We start from the raw sequence: 22859 nt of genomic DNA on the forward strand, positions 1-22859 counted from the left end.
AGTCGGAAGAAGGCTGAGCACACGGGCTAGAAGTCGATGGAGCTGTGCAAAGACCCCCAGAGAATGATTTGATGTTGAGTTAGGTACCAGTGAGCTGAGCTGAAGGTCAGTGATGAAGGGACCCACATTATGAAGAGGATATCCTAGTTACAACAGAGTGAAGTCAATCAATGTGACAGTACGATGCAATCACCCATGTCTGGAATTACCTGCCCCCTTTGCACGATCTTTGTCACATGTAGTCGTAGAGTCCTATTTTAACCCTGATAGAGACAGGTATCACAGAACAGGGCAAAACATCCTAACATACCTTCGGGAAAAGACACACGACCCCATAGAAACCATATATCATTCTAGAGCTTGTTAGGATGCAATGTTACAGGACCAAGAAGTTGTGATCCGGATGGAATTAGGCTTGCTAGTTACCTGACCCTGAGCTGAGAAGTCATTTGGATAGAACCACTGGAATGGATACCAGGCTCCCCTAAGGAACTGAGGGCATCAGAAAGCTGAGAAGATGCCATAGCAGAAGTATAGGCTGGAGTGATGAGGCCACTGCCTCTGCAGACAGGGCAAGTCCCTGAGCAGGCAAAGTCGGATCATTTGAGGCCTTCTCTGGAAGCAGGAGAAGGGAGGAAAGCAAATCCTCCCATTGATTTTCCTTACCATTCCTTCTAGTGGTAGCTTTACCCAGTGGAACCTGTGCCAGGCTTCTGATGTACAGAACTGTAAGCTGTCGGAAGGGTGTGGCTTAATTCACCTCCTTGTCTGGCAATTTGTTGTAGCAGCCACTATTCACTCATACTTCCTAGTTTATGAAACTAGGAAGATGCAGCAGCTTCAAACTCCAGATGTCTGGGATATAACAAAGTGTAGTCACACTCTCTTCTACCAACACTTGACTTTTTCATTAAATTTAATATAGGACCCATAGCTTTAATTCTTCTCTTAATATAATTGTGTATAATTTCTGATAAAGCTCTCTTGTTTTATCAATGCCTTATTTGTTCACAGTGTTAAGCTGTATGTATGTAGTATGTATGTATGTATGTATGTATGTATGTATGTATTTTAGAAATTGGCCAGCTGCACATCCAAGCCTTAGAGCAGAAATTGACATAAAGGAGAGCCTCTAAGGTCTGGGGGCAGAGAGCGAAGCACCGCCCACATCCCGTGTAGCCAATCAGTTCTCAGGACGGCCCATTGCTTGCTCCCCCCTTCTCTACCAGTGACTTTCCACGTCCCCCAGCCACTGGTCCACCGCCTATTCACTTGCAGGCCCGAAGCTTCTTCCCCTTGGGAAGCTTCCTCCGTTGCTGTTGTGCCTCCGAATCAGCACTTCAGGGAACAGCGACGCAGAGTGAGTCTGGCTCCGTGATAGGGTCTGCACCAGGAGAGGCCTGCGATGACAAAGGCCACTGCCAGAAGGGTGGGGTACTTCGCGGGAAAGGGGGCAGGAGGTGGCGAGTGCCTGGGGCTGCGTGGGGGGCTGGTGTGGGCAACACGGGCGTGCGGAGGTGGCTGATGCATTCCACATTGAGACCTTCCTCTCTGTCTCTTTCTGAGCTTTCCGCTGCTTTAGATATCTCCTTCAGTCTTCCTGCATTGTTATCCCTTCGCCAGCCAGGAACCCCCTCCCAGCCGTTCCCCATTTCCTTGTGGTTTGTGTTCAGCAGGGAGCCTTTGGGATTTGATCAAAGGAACCTCAGAGGTTGCGGAAGGAGACTCCACACAGAATTCTTTAAGGGCCACAGTCCCTGCTTAGCCTCCTTTACCCGCCCCCAGGTAAAAGTCCTCTCCATGTCCTTTAAGCACCCAAGGGCCTGGAGTATATTTGCTCTGAGAGGTGGGTGGGAGGATGTGGGCAGGGTGCTGCTGAAATGGGTGTGGGGCTTCTTGGAAGACGCAGGTCTGGACCGCCTTCGGCCTGCAGCAGCAGGGGCTTAGATTATCCAGTTGGCAGATACACAACCCCCCAGCAGGCCTCCTGGGTTGGCCCAACCTGAAATGAAGGGCAAAAATGGAAGAGGGGAAAAAAGGATCTTGTCAATTAGACAATCGTGGAAACGTGGAGGAAGAATCCCTTAAAGAGATGAACCAATGTCTCTTGTCTATGGGCTGACCCGCTAACCATTTGTCCATTCTCCAAAGGATTTGCGAAGTGATTGCGTTTCAGCTAGCTCTTCACTCTGTTTTGCGTTGCTTTAAAGACTTAAGAATAAAAAGAATGCGTATCATTCCAAAGTGGTCTAATCTACAAGATAGTGAAATAAACGCTTGACTGTCTTGTGGGTAAAAAAATAAGGCTTGAATACCATAATGGAGGATCTCATTTCTGCCCTTCCCTGCCTGAGACTTGGCATCCTTCGCGATTTTCCTTTCAACTACGCCGTTTTCATAGTTCTACTCTTATGTGTAAGACATACATGGGTTGCTTTATGATTTTGTCATGATATCATTCATGAATATTATCCCGTATATTCTTATAGCTCTAGGATTAATCCTTGCTTATACTTCTTTCATTTTTATTTCTAATTGGTTTAATACCCTATAGTTATTCTACCATTGACCATTTAGGTTTCTCACTTGGGGGAATGTATTCTTTTTTTTTAATGTGACAAGCTATCCCAACACATAACAGTATAAGATCAATAATAAACAACTACAAAGCCACTTCTAATATTTCTTTGCCACCTGCCAGTTTCTGTGGATCTAGACTGGAGTCTGGAGGTTCTCACGCTGTAGTAAAGGGGTATTGGCTCAGCCTGACTCAAGGCTCATTGGAGCTAACACAGGGCTGTTGTAAACTTGGGATCTCCCTGATTTGGGCCAGGCATGTCTTTCTCTGTAGTGGGGGCCTCATTACAAAGGCTTGCTGTGACATAATTTTTTGTTCCCTCTACCCCAACCCTAGAGTGAGGGTTTGCCAAAAGAGAGACAAGAACCAGAATACCTTTTTCTTCTCTAATCTCAAAAATGGCATCTATTTTTGTCACTTCTGTTCTTTAGAAGTGATTGACCCTCCCACCCCACCCTATATATATATACCCAAGGGATGGATTTCACATGAGAATGGACACCTGCAGACAAACATTAAAATGACTACCTACCATTGGCAACCACATAATGTCCTTTTAACACCCATGACTATGTGTGCAAGTGCTTTTTTAGAGTGTGCTTCCAAGAGTAGAAAAAATAGGTCATAGGATTCATATATATTCAGCTTTAATAGGTTATTTCCAAGTTCTTCCTCAAGTGCCAAACTATTTGGCACTCCCTCCAGCAAAGGGTCAGAAATCTTGATGTTCCACAGACCTGTCATAACAAATTCAGTTGTTTTTCTGTACCTAATTGACTCGTTGGAGTCTTTTCTTTGTACAATCCATGTTTCAGTCAATATCTAAGTCATTGTATGTGCTACAAATGTCTGCTTCCAGACTGCTCAGTGAAATTTTTACGTTTAAGTTACTGGAACTTTCTTTTATCATTTGTTCAGAATTGTATCTTCAAGAGAGAAAGGGGAGAAAAAAGAATTGTATATTCAAGGAGTGGGAGAGATGGCTCAGTGGATAAAGGCCCTTGCTGTGTAAATGGAAAGATCAAAGCTGGACTACCAAGCTCCCATAGAAAAGGTGGGAAAGTGTGGTAGCCACAAATAATACTAATATAAAGAGGAAGGGATTTCACCTCTCGCCCCACCCTCAAAGCAAGCTTATTAGCTAAATTATCAGATTCTCAACTTTAAGTCCAGAGAGAGACCCTGCCTCCGTAAATAAAATGAAAATAATTTCACTAATTGTTTCAGTGGCTATTGAAAGCATTGTGTAATTCATTGGGCTGAAATGGCTCAGCTTTTCATGGCAATACTCCCCTTGCTGAAAATTGGCAATTCAGCATTGAAAGGTAACACACAACTCCCTGTAACCGCCTGGCAACCACCTCTGGCCTCCACAAGTGGGAGCACACATACAAGACACATACACACACACACACACACACACACACACACCAAGGCACATACAGAGCACACAGTTGCATCCTTGGGATTCTAAAGTAACTTATTGTACTGGGTTCCAATGGTTTCCAATGGTTTTGCATTTGCCATTCAGGCTTAGTCCACATGAAAACGGATTACTTTGCTGTTTATTCCATGAAGATCATCACTTGTCCCCACATCACTGGTCTGCATGAATCAAGTTTTCCATATGTGTATAAATTTATTTAAAGCTCCCTACTCTCATTACTATACTTATCTTTATATATTAATTTCTGGTCAATCAAATTTGATATAATTAAAGAGCCATTTTATTTACCAGTAACTGCTTTCAAATTTGCCACATGAGCAATAATATCATCTAAAAATCATGACAACATGAACAATTATATCATCTAAAAATCATGACAACTTTGTTTCTTTCTTTATCTGCAAATCTTTAATCTTTTAATTTCTTTTTCCTTCCTTCCTGCTTTGGCAAGGCCCATCTGTACACTGCTTAGAAAGGTTTTATTATGTAGACTTTAAAAATAGCTTCTATCATGGTTATCAGGTAAATTCTTTATTTGGTGAGTAAGTTTGTCATAAGTGAATGTTTCATCAATTGTTTCTGTGGCTGTTGGAAGCATGATGTAATCCAAGGGGCTCAGAGAAGGCTCAAAAATTGAGAGTATATATACTCCTCCTTATCTAGGATTGGAGGTAGCTCACTACAGGCTGTAACTCCAGATCCAGGGGAGCCCACACCTTTCACCTCTGTGGAATTCTGCACTCACACGCATGCACGCAAACACATATACACAAAACAAAATAAAACAACCCTTTTAAAAACAAAAGGTTTCATGTAACTCTTTCTCTTCAAATATATTTTGGTGGCAAGCATAGAATTTAACTTCTAACAGTAAGCTAGCTGAAGTCTCTAGAATATCAGTGTATCTCTAGTGTGTATGTCATGGCATTTATTAATAGCACACTGAGACAAGCATTATTTACATTTATGTAAGCTAGTATTGGTCTATACTTATCGCTTTCTGTACTGTTCTGATCTGCCATTGGTATCATCTCAAAATAGCATGGGTAATGTTTTTTCTTTGGCTCTGTTAAAGAAAATCTGCACAATATTGCAATTATCTAATCCTTGAATAGTAAAACCTTCTGGAGTTGAAGTTCAGGGGATTTTAGGCTTGTTGGTTCAATTACTTAGTGAATGCTTTTCTTAAACTAGCTGTATGCTTTTGTTTGTAAATTAACCAAAATAAAGCAACTTCATTATTTAAAAATACAATTACAGGATTATTTAGGATCCATTATTTCTTATGGATCCAATTTTGATAAATTGTGCATATGTATTCAGTATTACTAAAATAAAATAAAACTCAGTATTACTAAAAACATTACCAAAATTCATTATTGGTTTAAATCTTTCCTTTTTGTACAACATAATCTTAATATTTTCAACTGTTAATATTCAACAAACAGAATTTTTAAGATATATTTTGTTGTTATGTCTCCCTTTTCATTTCTGATTTTGTTAATTAGGATACTGTCTCTGTGCCCTCTGGTTGGTTAGTCTGGCTAAGGGTTTATCTATCTTGTTGATTTTCTCAAAGAACCAGCTCCTAGTTTTATTGAGTCTTTGTATAGTTCCTTTTGTCTCTATTTTGTTGATTTCAGCCCTGAGATATTTCCTGCCATCTACCCTCTTGGGTATATTTGCTTCGTTTTGTTCTAGAACTTTCAGGTGTGTTGTCAAGCTGCTAGTGTAGCTCTCTCCAGTTCTTTTTGGATGCACTTAGAGCTATGAGTTTTCCTCATACCACTGCATTCATTATGTCCCATAAATTTTGGTATGATGTGTCTTCATTTTCAATAAATTCTAAAAACCCTTTAATTTCTTTATTTCTTCCTTGACCAAGTTATCATTGTTCAGCTTCCAAGTGTATGTGTGCTTTCTGTTGTTTTTGTTGGTATTTAAGACCAGTCTTAGTCCGTGATGATATGATAGTGTGCGTGGGATTATTTCAATCTTCTTGTATCTGATGAGGCCTGTTTTGTGACCAATTATATGGCCAGTTTTGGAGACAGTACCGTGAGGCGCTGAGAAGAAGGTATGTTCTTTTGTTTTAGGAGGAAATGTTCTATAGATATCTGTTAGATCCATTTGGTTCATAACTTCTGTTAGTTTCACTGTGTCTCTGTCTAGTTTCTGTTTCCATGAACTGTCCATTGCTGAGAATGCTGTGTTGAAGTCTTCCACTATTACTGTGTGAGGTGCAATGTGTGATTCGAGTTCTAGTAAAGTTTCTTTTATGAATGTGGGTGGCCTTGCATTTGGAGCATAGATGTTCAGAATTGAAAGTTCATCTTGATAGATTTTTCCTTTGGCCTGTAGGAAGTGTCCTTCCTTATCTTTCTTTTATAACTTTAGTGAAAAGTTGATTTTATTTGATATGAGAATGGCTACTCCAGCTTGTTTCTTGGGACCATTTGCTTAGAAAATTGTTTTCCAACTTCTTACTCTGAGGTAGTTTCTGTCTTTGTCACTGAGGTGCGTTTCCTGTATGCATCAAAAGGCTGGTTCCTGTTTAGGTAGCCAGTCTGTTAGACTATGTCTTTTTGGGGAAATTGAGTCCATTGATGTGAAGAGATATTAAGGAAAACTGATTGTTACTCCCTGTTATTTTTGTTGTTGAGTTGGAATTCTGTTCATGTGGCTATCTTCTTTTGGGTTTGTTGATAGATTACTTTCTTGCTTTTTCTAGGGTGTAGTTTCCCTCCTTGTGTTGGTGTTTTCCATCTGTTATCCATTGTAGGGCTGAATTTATGGAAAGATATTGTGTAAATTTTGTTTTGTTATGGAATATCTTGGTTTCTCCATCTATGGTAATTGAGAGTATTGCTGGGTATAGTAGCCTGGCCTGGTATTTATGTTCTCTTAGAGTCTATATGACATCTTCCCAGGATCTTCTAGCTTTCATAGTCTCTGATGAGAGGTCTGGTGTAATTCTATTAGATCTGCCTTTATATGTTACATGATCTTTTTCCTTTTTCTTTAATAAGACATTTTTTATTTACATTTCAAATGTTAGCCCCTTTCCTAGTTTCCTCTCAAAAAATCCCCTATACCCTCCCCCCTCCCGCTGTCCCCCAACCCACCCACTCCTGTTTCCTGGCCCTGGCATTCCCCTATACTGGGGCATAGAACCTTCTCAGGATCAAGGGCCTCTCCTCCCATTGATAACCAACTAGGCCATCCTCTGCTACATATACAGCTAGAGCCACAAGTTCCACCATGTGTTTTGTTTTTTTGTTTTTTTTTTTATTGGTGGTTTAGTTCCAAGGAGCTCTGAGGGTACGGGTTTTGTTCAGTTCCTTTGCCTGTTTGGCTATTTTTTCCTGTAATTCTTTAAGGCATTTTTATGTTTCCTCTTTAAGGACTTCTACCTGTTTACCTGTGTTCTACTGTATTTCTTTAAGGGAGTTATTTATGCCCTTCTTAAAGTCCTCTATGACTATCATGAGAAGTGATTTTAGATACGAATCTTCCTTTCCTGGTGTGATGGTATATATAGGACTTGCTATGGTGGGAGAACTGGGTTCTGATGGTGCCAAGTAGCCTTGGTTTCGGTTGCTTATGTTCTTAATGCTAGCCTCTTGCTCTCTGATTATCTCTAGTGCTACCTGCCCTCACTATATCTGACTGGAGGCTGTCCTTGCTGTGATCCTGGTTGTGTCAGAACCCCTCAGAGTTCAGCTGTTTCTGTGATCCTGTGATTCTGGGATCCTGTGATCCTGGGTGTGTCAGAGCTCCTGGGAGTCAAGCTGCCTCTGGGACCCTGAGTTCCTGGTATGACCAAGCTCCTGTGATCTTGTGGTCCTGGGCGTGTTAGGGCACCTAGGAATGGAGCTTCTTCTGGATGTTATGGGACTGGAAGTGGAGTTTGAGCCCAAAGTCTGCTCAGGGCAATAGCCCATACCAGAAGGAACCTGTGCCACTGGTAGGGTGGAGATGCTGGGTGCCTGGGTCCCACTGGTCCCAGTTACTCCCAGTGTTGGGGCAGATGTTGTGTCCTCCTTACCTCTGATCCTATGATCCTCAGTTTAAATCTTTCTATGTTCTATTGCGATGACCTTTTCTTTAGTAAAGTATTCCCACTTTCTTTTTCCTATAATTTTGCATACTTTATTGCCTCTTACACACACACACACACACACACACACACTTTTAATCTCATTAGTTTTTACTTATGTTAAAGCCCTAATTTTGTGTACTTATCTCATTAATTCTGAACTTTTCTCTCTAGGCTTTTAAAGTTTTAAGTTTCTGTTGCCACATTTTTAGCTATATCCCATAACCATTTTTGTAAGCAGTTCTTTAGAAATGTGTCTTGTGTGTGTGCATGCCATGTGTGCATGTTTATGTGAAAAAAAGTGCACATATATACATGCAGAAGTCAGAGGTCAACTCTTAGGCATCGCTTTACAATATCTGTTTGTCTTGGGTTTTGTGACAAGGCCACTCATTGGGACTTGCAACTCACCATTTGGGCTATTTTGGTTGGTCAGTCAGCTGCAGATACAAACCTGCCATTGTTTCCCAGGTCCTGGAATTAACAACACATGCTGCTATGTCCAGCTTTTTATCTTGATGATGTGATTCAAACTCAGGGCTTTATGCTTTCGTGGAAGAACTTTATCAACCGAGCCATCTCCTTAGTTCAGAAATGCATTTTTCAATTTCCAACTGATCATAAAAAAGCATCTTTTATCATCATGTAGTAAATGCAGCCCAACTCACAGTAGATTCTAGTAGGATACCAATTCCTTTGAGTTATTAAAATTAGGATTGAAACCAAATTTTCTTTGAGCTAGGAAGGAATGTATAGTGTTTAATTATGTGATGCCATATGTATACCTTTAAAATGTTTTATGTTCTAATCCTATGCATCCTCATCAAAATTTTATCTGTAAGAATTATTGCATACAGTACCTTATGCTAAAATTTCCCCTTATAAGGTAAATTTGCCATTTCTTATTGTAGGACAACAAAAATTTGCTTTGTATAAGATATTTTATTAGTTAATTTTGGTGAATTGGATGCAGGAATCCTGGAGAGCTATCAATCTTACTTTAAAAATCAAAATTTAAGCTGGGTGTGGTGTCACAGGTGGCAAAGGAAAGTCACTTTCTATGAATTCAAGGCTGGTTTGGTCTACATAGACAAGTTAAGACTACGTACAAAACAAAACAAAAAGCAATCAAGATCAAATCAAGGATCTTGTGCCTGATGCTTGCCTTATTTATTTGTCTTCTAAAGACAGATTTGTTTATTTCTAATAAAAAATTAGGTATAAATTACCTATGATAGAAGTTTACCTGGGTCAGCTGTACAGCTTAACAAATTTTATCTTTCTACATTAAAATTTCTTTTCAAAATTTCATACATGTATACTATGTACTTTGATCGTAACTAAAGCATTCCCCTCCCTCCAACTTCTTCTGCATGTTCTCTTTCCAACTTCATGTGTATGTTTATAAGTACACACACACATATATGTGTGCATATATGCATAAACATATGTACGCATATGTTGATGGACTTTTTCTTTTGTTTTTTTTTTTCTGTCCATCTCAAAGGAAACAGTTATGAATCTATCTTTTTAATAGACATAAATCCTCATTACTCTTAAACATACGTCTAATTCTTCCAAGTAGATAGTGACAAACAGTTTTTGCAGAATGACTATAGCTGTCTAGTGTCATAAGAAATGTGTGTAAGTCCCACCAATTGCAGATCTTTCTCACCAGTAGATATTGTACCACTGTCATGGTTAGCCTTCAAGGACTGATAGAAGTATCTATTGAAGGTTTAACATGTACTAAATGATGACTCATTACATTAAACAGTATTTTTTTTCATGGCCTTTTAGATTTCCTATTTTATAAAGTCTTCAGGTGTTTTGTTCTTTTGAGGGTAAGACATGGTTTTGTTGTATTTTGGATATACATATGAATTTTTCATTGTATTAATGAATTTGAAATATCTTCTTCCTTTTGCTTGCCTTTTACTTTGATAAACTTCTAATAAAAATAACTGTTTTACTTTACTTAATTTTAATTATATTTTTAAAAATTAACATACTTTGAGACAAAGTCTCACTTTGTAGCCCAGGTTGGCCCCAGATTCACAGCAAGGTTGCTTCTTCAGTCTTCCAGGTACTGGCCTTATTGGTGTGAGCCATAGCACCCAGCTAATAACCTTTAACTTTTATAGTTAAAGCTAAGCCCTTGGAATTAGTGCTGGAGTCCTGGTTAAGAAAACTCTAGTTCCATAAATCTGTCCTATGCTTAGTTGCTTCCTTACTGTATCGCACTGTATGTTCATCCATCTATGAGAGGGAACTTTAGTCTCTTTTTCTTCCTGCAAGAAAACTAACCACAGGTATTCAACATTGGTGGCGTTATCTAAACTTTGCCATTATTATCTAAACTATGCCATTATCTAAACTTACGTTGCCACCCAAAGTCTCTATGTCCTTGTCACTTTGAGTATCAGCAAGTGAGCTTTGGAGGGAAACAAACAGATCCCTAACAATGGGATTGGAGTCTACTTAATTGAGCCCTGTTTTCTCTTTGTGCTTGTGTTTATTTTTTGCTTCCACTGGAATCAAGTATTTTATAGTGTTTTTCCTCTATATTACTTGTATAGATGTGAATTGTGTGCTTTGTGGGTACATCACACATGAGTTAGGGGAGCACACTTACTGTATCACTCTCCGTCTTATTCCCTGAGGAGACAGTAACTCACTGAATGCAGGACTTGCTATTTCTGCTACGCTGCCTGCACTGGGGTTACAGATATGTGTTCTGCCAATCCCCCCCACCCCAGATATTTAAGTGAGTACTAGGGATTGAATTCAGTTCCTCATCATTGGAGAGCAAGTACTCTCACTGACTCAGCCATCTCCCAGTCCCTACATTATTTTTGAATAACATAATTTTACCAGTTTTAATGGTAATTATACATATTGCAGCTTGCCACAGTCTTTGTCATTGCAAATTATTACTTTTTCCTATTTTAAAACAAAGATCATAATCCAGTTCATTTCCATGAATCTAGTCATTCAGATGTGTTAGTCGTATATTTGATTTTGCTTTATACCTTACCACAAGATGTGATATTTGTTTATTTTTTTAAAAAGCCAATACTTGTGTACATCTTACATAGTTTCCTCCTTACAGTATGCTGTTTCTTCCCACAGTGTGCTTTGTCTTTCTAGGATAGTTCTGCTTAATCCTGAAGAGCTCCTTTGAGTAGCTCTTGTACTGTATTCTGCTGTTCCCAGTTTTGCCCAGACTATAGTTATCCAGAAATGTCTTTATTTTGCCTTTATGCATAGAATTGTAGGCTGGCAGATTTTATTGTTTCTTTTGTTCAACTCTATTATGCGATTCTGTTCTTGCTTCCATCATTTCTTTTGAAAGCCAGCTGTGTTTTTGTTTCTTGGAGAAGAAAGTGTCTTTACCTCTGGCTTGTCTTCAGATCTGTTCTGTAAATTTGGATTTCAGCAGCTGACTGTGAAGAGTGTGGATTTATTCCTCTCTGTTTATTCTGCTCAGGGAATATAGAGCTCTTTGTGTCTTAATGTTTTTCATCTGTCTTGGGTACTTCTCAGATATTAATTATGAACATATTGCTTCTCCTTCTTTCCTTTCCCATAGAACACCAATTGTATATATTTGTAGCTTCTTGCCATGTCTCACTTTCAGCTCTTGTTTTAGATTTGTTTTTAATGGATTGCCTGTATGTTTGCACATGTGGGTGTGGTGCATGCAGAAACCAGAGAAAGAGGTCAAATCCCCTGAAGCCATGTGGCAGTGAACAGCCTTGCTGGGACTGAACTCCTGCCCTCTGTAATAGTAGTACCAGCTCTTAATTGTTGAGTCATCCCCTACCTACTAGAAGGTAGGTTTTTTTATTTTTTTGTTTGTTTATTTGTTTGTTTGTTTGGTTGGTTGTTTGTTTGGTTGTTTGGTTGGTTTTGGTTTTAGTTATTTGTTTTATTTTGTTTTGGTTTTGTTTTTGTTTTTTATCTAGGCAGCATTTTCTACTTCTTAGCTTCTTTCAACTTTTTACTGAGTTTAAGACATTGTTGATGAAAAATTCTAGATTCTAGCTGATGTTTTTGCCATCCAAGAATATTGGAGATAGAGGTACAAAAATATTTGAGAACAACAATTCTCAACTTGTGGATCTCAACCCCTTTGGGCTTCAAATGACCCTTTCATTTCACATAAGACCATCAGAAAACACAGTTGATAACAGTAGCAAAATTACAGTTATGAAGTAGCAACAAAAATAATTTTATGGTTGGAAGGGGTCACTAGAACATAAGGAACTATAATCACGGGTCACAGCATTAGGAAGGTTGAAAAGCATTGCTCTAGAAAGAAACTATCAAACTTATTTTTTGTTATTACTGGCTCACTTCAGGTGTAACTTTGCAGTGAAAACATAATCTTTGTGGTTAAAGTGTTATCCTTACAGATAAATTATGACTTTTCTTCTGTGTGGAGTGAAAGCACAACATGTGTACAAAAGCCATTTTGTTGTAGCTTGATGTCCACTACCATCTTTCAGCTACAGAAATGAATGACTTTTGGGCAAGATTTATTGGAGTCTTTGCCTGCAAGTGTCATAGGAAATCTGCGTGTAAGAGTTTTTATTTATTCTCTGAAGTTCTGTTTCTGAGGCCTCTCTTTGAACTCCATTTTGTTTGTTAATCTTGAACTAATGGGACTGATAGAAGCCTGGGTTATTTAGCACTGTGGGTGGAAAAAATGTTCAAGTGGGCAGAGTTAGAGGAAAGGTGAGTCCTGTGTTTCCTGTCTCTGGAGGATTTGTCTCTGGAATCCTTCATCAAGGGCCTTGAGTTGTTTATTCTTTGGAATAGGCTTTCTATGGTTCCTGTTTTTGTTGTTGTTTGTTTGTTTGTCTGTTTTTGCTGTCTTCAGTGGGTCTTACCCCAAAGATAGCATTCTTAAAACTAGAACAGCTGATCTCTCAGCATTATGTATTACATCTTGGTTTGTTTATCTCTCATATCATCGTCTTGTCTTCCTTTCTTAAGATTCATTCTTTAGAATTTCCTTTAATCAGATCTCATAAATTCTCAATATTTGTTGGCCTGAAAAAATGTTTAAAATATAGTTTGCTGGCTGTATATTCCAGATTACCCAATGTGGTGATATGAAAAGAAATGCCCCCATATACTCATAAGGAGTGCCATTATTGGAGGTGTGGTCTAGTTGGACGAAATGTGTCACTGAGAGTGGGCTTCGAAGTTTCAGAAGCTCAAGCAAGGCCCAGTGTCCTTCTCTCTTCCTGCTGCCTACCAATTGTAAAACTCTCAGTTTCCTCTCCAGAACCATGTCTGTCTGTTTCCCACCATGACGATAATGAACTAAACCTCTGAACGATAAGCCAGCCCCAGTAAAATATTTTCCTTTATAAGAGTTGGGGTGGTCATTGAGTCTCTTCACAGCAATAGAAACCATACTTACTACACCTGGTTTTTTGTTTTCTTTTGTTTATGTTGAAATATCACTGTATTGTCTTCTTGTTTCTGAGAAAGTTGTGTGAAGTCTAGCTATCAGCTATGTCTCAATAATCCCAACTCTTTTTACCCACTGGAATTTCTCTTATTCACCCATCAGCACACTGATTGGTTCTTTATGCCTTTGGGTTCACTATGGTATACATTTGTAAAAACAAAACAAAAACAAAAAAACAAAAACAAAAAACAAACAAACAAAAAACCATCTACCCTCTTTGAATGTGTTAGGCTTCATAGATCTGAGAACTGGGTTTTTTTTCATGAACTCTAGAAAAGTAATGTTAAGCACTTCTGGCAAAAGTAACTTTGTTTTTTTGTTTGTTTGTTTTGTTTTTGTTTTTTGTTTTTTTTAATTAGGTATTTTCTTCATTTATATTTCCAATGCTATCCCAAAAGTCCCCAATACCCTCCCCCCCTACTCTCCCCCTCTCTCACAAAAGTAACTTTGGTATAATTTTCTCTAATATTTATTTAGAGGTCAGACCAAGTACATATTAAATTTTTTCCTGTGCCTTCCATATCTTTTATTCCTTTTTGTGTTTTCCATATTCCTTTGCTTTACTCTACTCTAAATCCAGTTTAATAATTTTTACTTAATTTTCCTCTGTACTGGATTTAATGCAATAATTTACATTTAATTTTGTTTATTCTTCCATTTTATGTATTCAACGTTTTTATTTAGAATTTTATTTTAACTATGCCGTTCCTTCATTTCTGATTCTGTTTGATATCTTATAAGTATAGCTTTTTAATGCTCATATTTGTTTTGATGTCTCCGTTCTTTTCTGTCTGTTAAATGTGATTATTTTATGTTCTCTATGTAACAAGTCTCCAAGTTCTAACTGTTTCTGATACCCTACTTTTTATGATTCCTTTTATGGTCCTTTGCTTCCTAGAAAGTCTATTGACTTTATACAACTATTATTGTGAATGCCCCTTTTGTGTGGAATCTTATTCTCTGTAGCAATTCTTTATATACATTGAAGTTCACTTTCTCCAGAAATTGTTGACTTTCTCCAGAATTATTAGTTTCTACATAATTCAAATATTTCCAGCTAGATTATTCAAAGTTATTTTATTCTCTTAGAGTTTTAGTAAAAGTAGCCAACATTCAGATTCCAAATCCAAATGAGTAACTGATGCAAGGTTAATATGAGTCTCAAAGGTTTTTCCCTCTCCTCCGGGAAAACTAAGATAGGCAAATTGCAGTAGTTTCTTCTAGGAATAGTCTTCTAGTGAGTGAGCCTTCAATTACACCATTTACAAATTGCTCATACCATCCTAGCCTGGCTATACTAAAATCTTCTCTTCATTCATTATCCAAGGTTTTTCAAACACATGTGAAAGCTCTTCCACTTGCTTTTTACAGTGTTCCCTAGTTTTACTTTATTTTGGCTTTGTATATTCCTTACTTTCATATCATAATGACACATTTATATGTTGTATTTATAATCTTTTATTATTGGTTTAACATGGGGTATCTAATCAAATATAATTCCAGAACTAAAATAAAAATAGACCCCTTAACCTACTGTTAGCATAATACTTGCTATACAGATGTATACATCTGTGAAATGTGGATGTCTATGTAGCTTTATGAATTTTTGCAAACTTAACACATCCTTGGTTCAGCAATTAAATGTTTAAAAATAACAAGTGAAACAATATAAAAAAAATTAAGAGTAAGCCACAGTACATATTGGGCCATTCGCTATCTTATCTAAAAGTGAACATTATTCTAAACTTTATTCTTAAAGTTGACTTTCCTTTTTTAAATTTATTAGACTTTTTAAAAATGTCTTAGACTTGTCTCTGTGACAAATACTAGCTAGAGAGCAACAATTAAAAAGAGGAATGGCTTGTTTAAGCTGGTGAATTTCGAGGTTTCAGTCCATGGTAGACTTACTCCTTTGCTATAGGCTGAGCCAAGAATGAGAGACCATAGTGATAAAGCATACTGGGGCAAACTTACTAATGACATCTTAACCAGGAAGCAAAGAAGAATAAAAAGAAAAGCTCTGACACAAGGTATGTCTGACCACATAGGTCCTCATTCAGTGACCCACTTCTTCTAACTAAGCCCTGTTTCTTAATAGCCCATTCAATTTAGAGTCCGAAGTGAGCACCTTTATGATTTAAGCCCAGTCATCCACGAACTGGGAACCAAGCCTTCAACTAATGACCCTTTTGGGGTGGGCACTTCATATGTAAACCACTGTACTGTAAATATACTCCTGTATCTATTGCTGGGAAGAGACATCATGACCAAGACAACTTAGAAAAAAAGCTGTTTCCAGTGACACACTTCTTCCAGCAAGACCATTATTTACACCAACACATTCACTCCTTCTAATCCTTCTCAAACAGTTCCATTCCCTGGTTACCAAGCACTCAAATATATGAGCCTATACGGTCATTCTCATTCAAACCACCACATTTCTGCAGCATGTAATCTGTTACTGCACTTGGTGACATTCATCCATATTGGACTCATTGCTGCAGCACAATATTTATTACAAATATACAATAATTTATATGAACACTATTGTTGATAGTATTCAGGTAACAGCTGGATGCCACAGTGCATGAGAAGGCAGGGAAAGAAGAACTGAGTATCTTTCAGTTTTACAGTATTATAGATTCTGCTTAGTGTATGGTTTTTATATAAATGTATGTATGCAGTTCTTTGGGGTAGAGACCTAAGCGTGATTAGCAAGTAATAGCATTTTTCCATGTCAAAGTAGGAGCATAAAATTTTCAATGAAAAAAAATTGAGAGAATTCATCAGTGTAAGAGTTGAGCTAATACCTTTAAAGAATATTTTGTAGTTTGGATTGTTTATTTACTCACATATGGCAGAGCACATAGACTTAATGTCTCAAGAGTTATGTCAGCACTTTCAGAATTTTGTGGCATTGTCCCTAACTCAGAGCTACGGAGGGCAAAAAACCTTAAGCAAAACAAGGGAACTCAGGATATAAGAAAGGGTATATAAAACTTAAAATTGATTTAGTAGCATAGACTCTGTGACAGAGGAAGAGAAAAGAACCTGCTTGTGTGTTAAAGAAGGCACAGAGATGCCAGAAAGACTGTTCAATGGTTTAAAGTGCTTGCTTACTCTTCCAGAGGTCCTCTGATTAGTTCTCAGCATCCACAATGAACAGCTGACAACCACCTCTAACTCCTGCTCTGGGGGTTCCTCTTCTGGCTTCCACGGGCACTCAAATATGTACAGGCATGCACTTGCAAACCCACTCAATATTAAAATAAAATGAAAAAAGTTTTAGAAGGTGTTTAGAGATATATGTAGGAGGAAAATCAAATGAAAATGAACTTGTAGTAACTTCTACATCTGACAACTGTTGGTATTACTCAGAAATGATTCTGTATACTTCTTTCCTCACCTACAGCCATTTATCCTTTCTATCAATCCAGTGGACACCATGTGCATTAGCTGCTTTTCTGTTGCTATTATAAAATACACTGACAATAGTAACTTAAGGAAAGTTTTGTTTTGTTTCATTTGTGTGTGTGTGTGTGTGTGTGTGTACAGTTTGAGATTACTTATGTTGGGGAAGTCACAGTAGCAGTTTGTTATGTTGTCCTAGCAATCAGCAAGCAGAAAATGGTGAGGATTTGTGCTCATCTCACTTTCTACTTTTTATATAGTGCAGGATGCTGGACTAGGGAATGGAGCCTCCCATTGTGGGAGAGCCTTCCCACCCTAGTTAACCTAATCAAGATAATCCTACACAGGGATGCCTGGAGGCCTATCTGTCAGGCGATTCTACAGGTGATTCTACTTCTCATCAAGCTGAGAGTTGATACCAACTATCTCACTGTGGAACACCAGTATATGACCTGGATAAAATGAGAAACTAAAAGGCAAACAAAGCACAGTGGTTAACTTATACTTCCTCCAGATTGGGGAATTGTTATGAAGTCTTAAATAATGCAATCTGATACTTTTGTACCCTTTAACCATTGAATCTGCTGTCCTATAAAGATTCAATCTGGGAACTGCTTCTTCTACCTGGTACCAAGGAAATAAAGACAGAGATGTTGAAGGGTGGGAGGCTGGAGAATGTGTAGGAGCAGCACAGACCTCCTTCAGCTTTTGGTGCATAAGTGGCTTCCCCCGAGGGTTCTGCCCTTGCAACCACATGCTGCATACACAGACAAGGTTCAAGCAGGGCATAGCACAAAGCCCAGTCATGGCTATAAGGTTGGGTGTTGGATCCCATCCTCAATTTTAAAAGAGTTAGAACTAGAAACAAAATTCAAAAAACCATGATACAGGCTTCATAAAATCAGCACCAGCAGTTTTGCCAGGAATTTTTAATCTAGTTTTTAATTGATTAGGTTTATTTGATTTTATTTTAAAATAATATAATTATTAAAATGTTAATGAAGTGCATGAAAAATAAGTATTGAAAATAAGAATTACACAGTTATACCAGACATGGTGATACATGACTGTAATCCCAGTAGTTTGGAGGCTGAGGTGGGAGGTTCAAGAGTTGGACGCCAGCCAAGGCTTTTTAGCAATACTAATTGGGAGGAGGGGGCAAAACTTATAAGTAATTCACTTTCTTGTCTGAAGTAACTAATTCTAATACTTTGATACAAAGTTTCTATATAATTTTCATGCTTCTAGTATAATTAAAACTATTTAACTATATTAGATGATTAGATGTTTTTTTAAAATAAATTTAATGATGTGTGTGATTATATGCATATAATAACATGATCTTGAAAGGGAGAGAAAGGGAGAAAAGGGAGACAAGAAAAGGAATAAAAGAAAGAGAGAAGAAAAAAGGATGAGAGAAAAGAGGGAAGGCAGAAACACAGGTTGGAAGAGAAACCAGTGTACTCCAGAACACTCTTAAGAGTGTCAATATATAGAGATACAATTCATCCTTGGAAACAGTTGTGTATTGTTTAACATAAAGACTTATTACACTGGACAAGGAGGGAGGTATAGTCTAACTTCAACTCTAGGAGGGCAGAAGCAAGTCAAAGCTAGCCTCCTCTACATAGTGACAGTTAATCTTTAAAATCAGTCTTTCCTGCTGCACTCCTAGGATAAGCTCCTAGCCTGGGGTCTTAACTAGAATCAGAAACTGGCACTAAGAAGGAAGGCCCTGAGCAAACCAGAGTGACTGGTGGAGCTCCGCCATCATCCCGAAGTGGCCAGTTGGCTCCCGGGACCAGCCCTTCCACCTCCAACCAACCACCCACTGATTTATTAGGCTATCTGCTCTACTTCCTTGTCACACACCTCTGCTGGATAGCTGCCCTTCCATTGGGATGGGGCTAGTGGCCTGGGGGAGGGAACTGCTGGACCCATGAAGAATGTTTCTAAAACGATGTTTCTAGAACCATAGTATGGCAGGGCACAGGATCTGGGTTAAGTAAGGGCTTCTTGGGTCTGCTGTAGCCTGGGTGGAAGACTGAAGTTGACTAAGTCCCTGCCTGGGAGCCTGGAATGCTAACACAGCTAGGAGCTCTGGCCTGAGGGCTTGCTGGGCCCAGGAAGCTGGTTTCTGTCAAAAGAGAAGTCTGTGGTTTCTGCCTCTCCCACTTTTGTTCAATGTGTTGATTTATTTTTTCCCCTCTCAAACTTAATTAACAAAAGTCTGATAATTTCTGCCATTAGACATTTTTCATTATGAAATATTTCATAGTGACATGATGAAAAGGTAATTTTTCAGATGCTGACATTTTGTCACCTTCATATTCCTCACCAAACCCCCATGACCCTTTTCTGAAACCTAGCCTCATAGCCCCATCCTTGGAGTCAAATTGGCGTGTGTTCTTCCCATATAATTTTTACCTTTTATATTTATTTTTACATACACAGCAAGCATTTTAATTCTGACCTTTGTCTTGCCGATTGCACCCCCCCAGCTCCCACCCCCCAAACTCATTAAGAGGTTTTATCCTGACATCTCAGATCAGGATGGGACTTAATAATGAACATGTCAACAGCTTCCTCCTTTAGGAGCTAGGAAGCCTGGGACCTGGACAAAAAAAGGGATTATACTTCCTGCCTCTTGAATGGCCTTTACCTGGTAGGACCTGGACTCTGCTTATTTGATTTTTTTCTAGCTGATCCGTTTACTAAACTGGGCCACTGAGCTCATCTGCCTAAGGCTCTTTGTGTGGCATTCATAGTATTTATTTTGGAAGAAAATCTATTAAAAGGAGATGAGGAAAGGAAGTGTAGATCACAACCCTACTTGGATTCAAAGGCACACACACACACACCACTGAATCTTGGGCTGTCTGATTTATTTATTTATTTATTTATTTATGTCTGGTACTCACTTAAAAACAAGAATCAGCCCATCTGTTTAAACTTTCTATCTGTGCTATAGGTGTTTATGACCCCCCATCTCCCAGAAAATAAAAGAGGCATAGATTGAGTGTCTTAAAACCACACAGCTGGAAAAGTGCAGCACTTTTGATTTGAATCAGCCCCACTGATGATATTCTCCTCTGCATTTTAGTTGCTAGACCTGGCACCATCAGCAGTTGGAGTCATCACACAGATAGGACCAGAAAACTCAAGGAGAAGTCAGCTGATTGTCGGGGAGGAAAAACTTCCCGGAATAATGTACTTCAGCTGTATAGTATTCTTTTGAAATGTTGCTTTGAATTTACCAGTCACACACAGTGAGATCAGTAAAGTTATATACAGTGCCTTCCCAGATTAAACAATATGGATAGTTAGAAAGGTCTCTTTCCTTTCTCATCTCCCCTCCAAAAAGCGAAAGCGAATTCAACAATCCCTGCAAATTCGTGTGTTTCCCTGAGCAATATACCAAGGTCCATCTATCCTAAACTTTACAGGAATGTAGGTTCTGTGTAACCATAGAATGTAATAAGTCACAGAATGAACATGCCTTGTGTTTTTTCATCCTTTACCTTATTTGTAAATAGAAAAGTTTTAATAAAAATAACCATCCACACTGCTGGGATGAAACCTCCTCTAGGGGTGTCCCTAATCCACCTCAATGCCTTGTTGCTTGAGCCAGCTACACAAAGAAGCGCTGTCTCTTGCCAAGCACCGCCCCTCGGGCTCCTACTCCAGCCCGGAGGAAGTGGGGAGGAGACTGACTGGGAACCCCTCCTCTCCTCTGGCTCGGTTCTCCTCCCCGTTAAGCTCCAGGCTTTCGGCGGCTGCTCGGAGGCGCCTTGGTGCTCCGCCGAGAATCCCCTGTTCAGCCCTCCTGGTGCGGTCCTAGAAGGGCCAACACAGCTGCCTGGTGGAATCGCAGGGTGAGTGGCCCGCAGGAACAGTCCGTGGGCAAAGGAGCCTGTGACCAGGACTGGATTCCGGGTTGGAGGCAAGTGGGGCGGGAAGCCAGTGCTACTCCAGGGACGCTAGAGACCTGTGAGGGACCTGGGCGCTGCGGGCCTGGGTGTGTCCAGATCTGGGCAGAGGTGTCCTAGGGCTTCCTGCCTACCTTCTCTTGGTGAATTTGCTCTGCTCTGTGGTGGCTGAGCATCCTACTCACACCCCCGACCTAGCGTTCTTACTGCTGCTGGCCTTGGTTTGACAGTGACGTTTGTGTGCTACCGCTTTGTGTGGGCGAGTTCCAGACAGGCCCCACCAGCAGTGGTCGCATCTAATCTAAAGAGCGGCTTCAGAGGAGGGGGCAGGGCGTGCTTGTCACACAGGTAGCTGGTGATAGAGCACCATTCCACCCCAATGTTTATTCAACCTGACAAACAGGATCATTAGGACCCAGATCGCTAGCCCACTGGGCATTGTTCACAGGGACCTGAGGTGTGGGTGTGTTTAGAGAGGGCAGTCCTAGTCCAGAGGCCTGAGAATCCGCAGCCGAGATTTTCCACTTGGCTGCCCTCCTCCTCTGTTAGCCGAACCTCCCTCCTCCTGCGCCCCCACCTCCTGACGTCACCCACATGCTCTAAAGACTGGCCATTAGAGGAAAAGGAAGGAGGAGAGAGGGCCTTCGCCAGGCTCCTGCGTAGTTGTGACTGCCCCCGGTGGTGTGGAAAGACCTTTATCACCCACTGTATTTGATAGAACCCCTCGGGGGCAAGCTGATGGACTCACAGCTAGGTGGATGAAGGCAGCACCTGAGCTTCTGACGGCAAAGGGCAGGTCTCCTCACTCCTGGGTCAGAATCCTCAGTTCCCTTGTTTTTAGTTACCCAGTGGGGAAAGTGAACTAATGTGGGAGCAAACAAAAGAAAAGAAAAATGAAGAAGCTAGAGGGAACCAGACCCATGAGAGCCAGCCCTGGACTGTAGGAACGAGTGTGGTGAGACTGGAATATGGAACAGTAAAAGCCAAGTTTTTATCTTACTCCTATAAGATAAAGAGGAGGGTGGAAAGGAGGGATTCAAGGTGGAGGCTTGGGAGATACTTTCTTGGGAGTGTTGATGTTGTGAGTCTCATATGGAAGTTTAACTTTTTAACGGTGATTTTATCGTTTTATTGTCTATTCTTCCATGTGCATTAAGCATTCTTTCATACGTGTGAATGAAACTGTTTCTTAAGTTCAAATTAATAAGGATGTAGTGGAAAATGTCCCACGATGGAGTGCAAAAGAAAAAACTGAGTCCATTTGAATTCTGGTTTAGTAGAATGTGATGGACATTGTGAGAAATAAAAAGCCAATGTATAAGGAAAAAGAAAGGTTTCTTAGTGGAAAAAGATATGGAAAAGAGAAGACACAGAGAATTGTGTTTCTGATGTTAAGGCAAGGTCAGGCTAGGCTAGCTGTTACTGAGAAGTATCCCCTGATATACCCATACCCTCACACAGTCTTTCAGTCATACATCCATGGAATACATCAAGGGAATGAAATGCATTCTCCGATCTCATATATGTAAGTCTGTGTTTTAAGGCCTGGAATGCAAGCTGTGAGAAATCCCTTCTCCCAAGATGGCCCCACCTCCCCTTCCATAATTCCTTCACAGGAAAAACCATGTTTAAGTCTACAGGACTGCTTTGTGGATTAGAATTAGGATTAGAATGTCTGCTTTCTCCCCATTTTCCAGACTGTGCCTGGAATACCTTTTCTGCTGAAAGAGAACGTGGCAAGTTCAAAGTGGGCTACAGTTAGCACCAACAAAAGAGGAGAGCAACCATGGGGGAACAATTTTAAAGGATGAAAATTCATATGAAGACAAACCATTTACCTCTTCCTTTCCTAAGGCGATGAGGCTGCTGTGTTTAACTGTGGCTTCCACAGAGCTTTTATGAATAGAACA

The 22859-nt window shown here is 39.6% G+C and overlaps 1 protein-coding gene across 4 annotated transcripts in view; it reads left to right on the forward strand.

Moving 5' to 3' along the window:
* The first annotated feature begins 1224 nt into the window (after window positions 1-1224).
* LOC110296288 (TRPM8 channel-associated factor 1) overlaps window positions 1225-22859 on the forward strand; it is a 44782-nt gene continuing 23147 nt past the window's right edge. The window contains exons 1-2 of one of the 4 annotated variants that reach the window (XM_029478648.2): window positions 1303-1360; window positions 1677-1785. The gene's annotated coding sequence lies outside the window, so the exon portion shown is untranslated. Of the gene's footprint in view, window positions 1361-1676; window positions 1786-20764; window positions 20896-22859 lie in introns of those variants that run through there. The other 3 variants (XM_021164910.3, XM_021164912.3, XM_029478647.2) reach the window with 3 other exon arrangements.

The sequence above is a fragment of the Mus caroli genome, unplaced genomic scaffold, assembly GCF_978045245.1.
Source record: "Mus caroli unplaced genomic scaffold, Mus_caroli_1 scaffold_7, whole genome shotgun sequence".
NCBI lineage: Eukaryota > Metazoa > Chordata > Mammalia > Rodentia > Muridae > Mus > Mus caroli.